Source organism: Sapajus apella, unplaced genomic scaffold, assembly GCF_009761245.1.
Source record: "Sapajus apella isolate SASKATOON/1434 unplaced genomic scaffold, GSC_monkey_1.0 scaffold16, whole genome shotgun sequence".
NCBI lineage: Eukaryota > Metazoa > Chordata > Mammalia > Primates > Cebidae > Sapajus > Sapajus apella.
This window is the reverse complement of record NW_022436956.1, coordinates 20,714,454-20,722,006: the sequence shown is the minus strand read 5'-3', so window position 1 is coordinate 20,722,006 and position 7,553 is coordinate 20,714,454.

The window sequence follows — 7,553 nt, the reverse complement described above, 5'->3', positions numbered from 1 at the left end:
TTTGATTGGAGAGTTTAGTACATTTACATTCAATGTTATTATTAATAAATAATGACTTATTACTGCTATTTTGTTACTTGTTTTCTGGCTCTTTTGTGGTCTTCTCTTTATTCTTTCTTTCCTTCCCGCCTTCCTTTTATGAAGGTGATTTTCTGATGGTATGCTTTAATTTCTTGCTTTTTAATTTTGTATGTCTATTGTATATTTTTTGATTTGAGGTTATGAGGCTTGCAAATACTATCTTATAACTCAATTTTTAATCTGATAACGCTGTTTGCATAAATAAGCAGAAAGAAAACTAATAAAAATTCTACACCTTAACTTTGTCCTCCCAATTTTTTAACTTTTTGTCATTTTTATGATTGTACTGTCTATGCCTTGACAAGTTGTTGTAGTTATTACTTTGAATTGGTTCATCTTATAGTCTTTTCACTTAAGTACACACCAGAGTTACAGTGTTATAATATTATGTGTACTTCCTATTACCAGTAAGTTTTGTACCATCAGATGATATTTTATTGCTTATCAACATCCTTTTCTTTTGGATTGAAGAACTGCTTTTAGCAGTTCTTGTAGGGAAGGTCTAGTGTTGATCAAATCCCTCAGCTTTTGCTACCTGGGAAAGTATTTATTTCTCCTTCATATTTGAAGGATATTTTTGCTGGATATACTGTTCTAGGGTAAACAACTTTTTTCCATGAGCACTTTAAATACGTCATTAAAAGTGACCCTCTCTCCTGGCCTGTAAGGTTTCCACTGAAAAGTCTGCTGCCAGAAATATTGGTGTTGTTTCTTTTCTCTTGCTGTATTTAAAATCCTTTCTTTATCCTTGACCTTTTGGAGTTTGATTATTAAATATCTTAAGGTAGTCTTCTTGGGTTAAATCTGCTTGGAGTTCTATACCTTTTCTGTACTTGGATATTGATTTCTTTCTCTAGGTTTGGGAACTTCTCTGTTAGTATCCTTTTGAATAAATTTTCTATCCCTATCTCTATGTCTATCCTCTCTTTAAGACCAGTAACTCCTATATTTGCCCCTTTGAGGGTATTTTCTAGAACATGTAGGCATTCTTCATTTTTAAAAAATTCCTTTATTGCCTCCTCTGTCTGTGTATTTTTAAATAGCCCGTCTTCAAGCTCAAGAATTATTCTTCTGTTTGATCAATTCTGCTATTAAGATACTCTGATACATTCTTCAGTCAGCATGTCAGTTACATTTTTCAACTCCAGAAATTCTGCTTGATTCTTTTTAATTATTTTTAAAATTTATCTGATAGAGTTCTTAATTCCTTCTCAGTGTTATCTTGAATTTCTTTGCATTTCCTCAGCTATTTTGAATTGTCTGTCTGAAAGTCACCTATTTCTGTTTTTCCAGGATTGGTCCCTGGTGCCTTGTTTAGTTCATTTGGTGAGATCAAGTTTCCTGGATTTTTTGGATGCTGTGGATGTTTGTCTGTTTTTGTGCATTGAATAGTTAAGTTCTTATTCCAGTCTTCATGGTCTGGCCTTGTTTTTTCCCATCTCTCTTGGGAAGGCTTTCCAAGTATTCAAAATGACTTGGGCACTGTGATCGAAGCTGTATCTGCATTAGGTGTCACCCCAAGCCCAGTAACACTGTAGTTCTTTCAGACTCATAGAGCTACCACCTTTGTGGTCTTAGATAAGATCCAAAAAAATTCTCTAGATTACCAGGCAGAGATTCTGTCCTCTTCCCTTACTTTTTCCCAAACAGGCTCTCTGTCTCTCTCTCTCTGTGCTGAGCCACCTGGAGCTGGGAATAGGGTGACAGAAGCACCCATGAGACCACCACCACTGAGACTATGCTTGGTCAGACCTGAAGTCCCCACATCACTGGGTCATGCCTAAGGCCCTCTGTAGCCACTATCAGGCTAATGTCCATGTTTGCTCAAGGCCCTAGGGCTCTACAACCAGCAGATAGCAAAGCCAGCCAGGCTTGTGTCCTTCCCTTCAGGGCAGTGTGTTTCCCCAGCCTCCAGGCAGGTCCAGAGATGCTATCCAGGCACTAGGGACTGTTTAAATATCTTAGAAGCCTCTGTGGTATTACATTGTCCTGCGGCTGTGCTGGCACTCAAATCACAAGACACTCCTTCCTACTCAGACACTCCTTCCTGCTCTTGTCTTCACTTTGCACAGGCACAGGAGCCTCACCCCATTGCCACCATCACTACAGACCCATGGGGCGTACTGCCAGGGTACTGCCCATATTCACATAAGGCTCAAGGTCTCTTCAGTCAGCTTGTGGTGAATGCTGCCAGACGTGGGATTCACCCTTCAGGGTAGTAGGCGCCTGTCTGGCCCAAGGTATGTCTAGAAATGTTGTCCAAGAGCCAAGTCCTAGAATCTGGAACCCCAAGAGCCTGCCTGGTGTTTTATCCCCCTGTGGCTGTGCTGCTATCTGAGGGGCAAGACAGTGTTTTCTTTACTTTTCCCTCTCCTTTTCTCAAGCAGGATGAGTCTCTCACCATAGCTGCCACAGCTGGAAATATGCTGGGTTTCTTTCTTTTTTTCTTACTTGGCAAACAGGATGGAAAGTCAATTATGCCGGGTTTCACCTGAAGCTAGATGTCTCAGATTGTCACCCAAGGCCCATGGTATAATGCCCGTGTGTCTCTGCTGGTTATTTAGGACCCAAGGGCTGGTTAGTCAGTAGGTGATATGTCCTGCCCAAACTGTGTGCTTCCTTTCAAGGCAGTAGGTTCCCTCTGGCTTGGAGGATGTTTAGAAGTAACTTCTGGGAGCCAGGGCCTGGAATGGGGGCCACATGACTCTGACTGGTGCCCTACCATACTGTGACTAAGCTGGTATCCAAGATTCAAGGCAAAGTCCTCTTTACTATTACTCCCTCTTCCTGCTTCTCTCCTCTAGAAGTAGGAAGGGATCTCTTTTGGACCTGCGGGGCTGGGGGAGGGGTGGTTCAAGCACTCCCTTAGCTGCCCTGGCTTGTGTCTCAGTAGGTTGCATGCCCCCAAAGGCCACTGGCCCTGAGCCTAGCTCGGCACTAGAACTTGCCTAAGACTTGCAGTCCTTGTGGCCTGAACTGCCTTTCATGTTTAGTGGGGACCCACACGGCATGTTAGCCCACAGTGGCATGGCTTGCCAGAACTCAAGTTGTGACCACTGAAATGGGCTGCTGAGATGGGCGATTCCTGGCTAAGGCTTGTCTAAATACTCCCTCTGTGGGCTTGTGTCAGCTCAGCTCAGCCCAGTTTTGCTTTCTGCTGTGACTGGGCATTACTGAGTTAAATGAAAAGTCTCACAATCTCTGTGCTCTCCCTTTCTCATACCATGGATTCTCTCTCTGTACCACGTGGTTGTTGGGGATGGGGGAGGCATGGTGTTGGAAATTTGAAACTATCTTTTCTATCATCTTTAGTGACTCTTTCAGCAATATGAAGTCAAAATCCAGGTACTTTGAGTGCTCACCTGGTTTTCGGTTCTTATGAAGGTGCTCTTTTTGTGTAGATAGTTGTTACATTTGGTGCTCCTACATGGGACAGGGGGCATTGGTGGACCCTTCTTTTTGGACGTTTTGCCCCACCCCTCTCCTTCTGCTCTTTTGAGATTTATACATTCCTACCCCCTCAAAAAAATTCAGTCATATGTTTGCACAATTTTTCATAACTTTGTTTTTATATTTAACTGTTTAATCCATCTAAAATGTATTTTAATATATTGTATCAATTCTAGTTGAACTAATTCTTTCCCTAGTCAATTTCTCCAACACTATTAAACAAGTGCTTTTATTTATCTAATTTTTCAGGACTCAAAATTGGATTAAAACACTACTTTTCAAGTTTGAAGAAAAATTCAATTATGATTTTGACTGTGATTATGGGAAGCCTCAAAGTAAAACAGGAAGAACTGGTTATATAGCTTGAGTGTGGATTTCATGTCTTCTAGTTTATATTTTAAGAAGGTGGGTCTTATCCCAGATTTGATGATCTGCAAGTTTTAAATGAAAATTTATAATTCATTTTCATAATGAAATAATTCTATTAAAAATTTTTGTTGAGTTAAAATATATATAACATAAAATTGGCTATTTTAACCATTTTAAGGTATACAGTTTAGGAACATTTCGTGCATTTACAAAGTTGTGCAACTACCATTGTAAAACTTTTTCATCACCCCAAACTGTAACCATACCAGCTAAATATGGTAACCTCTAATCTACTTTCTGTCTCCATGAATTTGCCTATTCCACTTATTTCATATAAGTGAAATAATGCAATACAGTCATGAACCACATAACAACATTTCAGGCAGTGACTGACTGCATATATCATGACAGTCCCATAAGATTATAATACCATATTTTATCGTACTGTGTCTGTTTAGATATGTTTAAATACACAAATACAAATGTGTTGTAATTGCCTACAGTATTCAGTTCAGTCACATGCTGTACAGGTTTGTAGCCTAGGAGCAATAGGCTATAACATGGCATGTAGTAGGCTACACCATTTAGGTTTGTGTAAATACACTCTGATGCTTGAACAATGATGAAATTGCCTAAAGACCTATTTGTTAGAATGTATCCCCATTGTTAAGTGACAATGATTGTAATTGTCTATGTCTTGCTTATTTCACTTAGCATAATGTTGTCAAGGGCCAGCCATATTGCAACATGTATCAGAGCTTCATTTCCTTGTATGACTAAATAACATTCCACTGCATGTGTGTACTACATTTTCTTTTTCCATTCATCTGTTGCTGGACTCTTGGGTTGTTTCCGCCCTTTGGCTATAGTGAATAGAAATAATTCCATTTTAATCAACCACATGGTTATCTATCACCAAATTTTCACATTTTCTTTCCTAAAGAAATAAATAGGTGATTAGTTTTTGAGCAGCTCTTAAAAACAACTAACCTAAAAAAAAATTAACCAGGGTAGGAGTGGTCCAGTGCCAAGAAATTCTTGAATATATGTATTGTTCTGTTTGCTGTCTCACAGAACTAACTTTTTCAGAAACATAATTCCAAAAAAAAAAAAGGAAGCATAGCAGTTTTCGAATTGTAAAATGTCATGTTCTCCATTGCTATGCCCTTGGAGAATTTTAAGAACCTAAAAATAAGAAAAAGGAGTTGCTATTAAAATAAATAAAACATTCTCAGATATTGGCCAAAATGCATTTTCTGAGGGAGAAGCAAATAAAATAAAAGTTTTCATTTATCATTTAATTATAATTTTAAATCATTTGATTTATTTGTCATAAGGTATGGCTGACACGTGAGCTAATGGAATCTTCACAGTAACTTTAAAAAGTAGGGGATAGTTTTTTTTTTTTTAATTCATAAATGGAGGAAAAAGCAATTTAGATAGGTTTTATTACTAGTCCAAGGTCACACAGTGATCAGTAGAGTCAGAATTTGAATGTAGATCTTTCTGACTCCTAAACCCACGGTGAAACACTGAGGCACCACATATTCTCTCTCCCTAACCCCCGTGAAGTGTTCTGCTTTGGAAACAACTGTTTATATGTGGCAAAAAAGTGAGCAAAAAATTAATTTCTTTATGTCTGTAGTTTTTTATTCCCTGTTTTTTCCCCTTGGAATAAAATTATTAATAGACCACTTTGAGGTCAGCGTTGAATTAGAACATAGGAAATGGGAAATGTCCTCCTGTTTAGAATATTTAGGATTAGTAATCAAAGTGTTTTCTAAAGTGAAGTACATATTTCTTATTGCTTTAAAAACTTTATTTTTTATGGATACATAATAGATATACATATTTTGGGAGTAGGTACAATAAATTAATACATTCATATAATTCATCTTATTGATTTTTATAGGAAGGAAAACAGAAACAATAAACTCCCGAAATGAAATAGTATTGAGGAGTTTGTAAAGTCTGCATTTATAGCAATGCCTAAGTTTAGCATTATCACCTTTATAATTTTTGTAAAATAAAATGTAATTAGATCAAATAAAAATGTATTGTTAAAAACTTCAGTTGTGGCACAAAGTGGAGACTGAAATTTAGCGGTAAATGATAAGCTCTGAAGAGCATTTGATTTCCTTAATATGCTTCTGCTATATTAGTTTACTCTCAGTCTATTCTTTGTCAATTACAACTTTAAAAAACTAGAAGGCCCATTTAAGCTAATTATGTAGTTTCCCCAACAACATTTCCATATGAAGATTTTTGTTGTTGTAAAATTTCTCCCTGTTCAATATTAAATACTGAGTGTTGTTATGCTTATTTAAAATTTAATGCAAGTATTTGAAGATGGTACTTAATTTACCAGGTAGAAATAAAATTACTGTTGTCAGCACTTACATTTGAAAAATATTGTCAGGGAAATATAATTATTTAAAAAACCCAGTTCATTCAAAGGAGAAGATTCCTTTATTAAAATGATAATTCTAAGCCTTGTCCAATAGCTGTGCATCTGTGTCTATGGTTTTGTTCTTCCAGACTCTTTTGTATATATCCCTTTCTAAGCTTCATTCCTCTTTCTGCCTCTTTCATTTCTTGAGCTTTTTCCTTTGGCTGCAATATAGTCTTTAATCTTAGCAAAGTTTGCTCCTTTACTACTTTTCTTTCATTCTCTCTAAGATATCAAGAGAGAACCTTTATTTCCTGTGTTTTATCAACTTGCAATTTTCTTGTTTCTCAAGCTGCAGTAGCATTTTGCTAGTAGTGAGAAATACAATAACATCTTTTGAGACCTCATCCTGAGTCTGATACCAGTGCCTTCAAATCTTCATTCAAACTTTCTCTTCCTTTAATTTTTGTAATGCTGCATTTTCTTGAATCTCTCTTTCCCATTCTTACCAGCAGTTATTTGTTTCCTTTTCTAAGTTCTTTACTCACCATTTAAATACAGGCACTCCCCAAAGTGAGTTCTGTATGAGAAAGTGAGAAACTGGATTAGATGGTAAACATAGTGGCTTAATGTACTGCGGAATTTCTTTTACGTGACCCAAGTTTCCACCTTGGTGGAATGGAAGCTTCCCTGAGCCACCCATCAGGAACCTTAGTGGTTCTTTTTTGCTTCACTGTCCTCCCCACGTTTCATTCTCAAAATCACATCATGTTTCAAGACAGACACTGGGGCATCAGTGCCAAGCCAAAATTTTAGATATCAGGAAGGGTAAAAGAGCACTTTCTCTTTTTTTAGAGATGGGTTTTGCTATGTTGTCCAGGCTGGTCTCAAACTCCTGAGCTCAAGCGATCCTCTCACCTAGGCCTCCCAAAGTACTGGGATTACAGGCAAAAGAACCTGGCCAAGGGAGCATTTTCTCAGGTAAATCAACTCTTTTTAAGAAACCTTTTGGAAATCTCATAATTTCATGGGCCAGAACTTAGTCACGTGACCATACCCAGCCACAAGGATGGCAAAGTGCACAGCTAAACACCAAAAATGTGTTGTTAATGAAGAAAGAGGCGGATTTGATAGGCAATGCTAAAGTCTCTGTCACAATCTGTTTTTTCAAATGTTGGCTACATGATCAGAAGTGATTGGTGTGTATAATGTTTCCGTGGAGTGGGCTTATAAACTCATAATAAGTGATTTATTTATACTACTT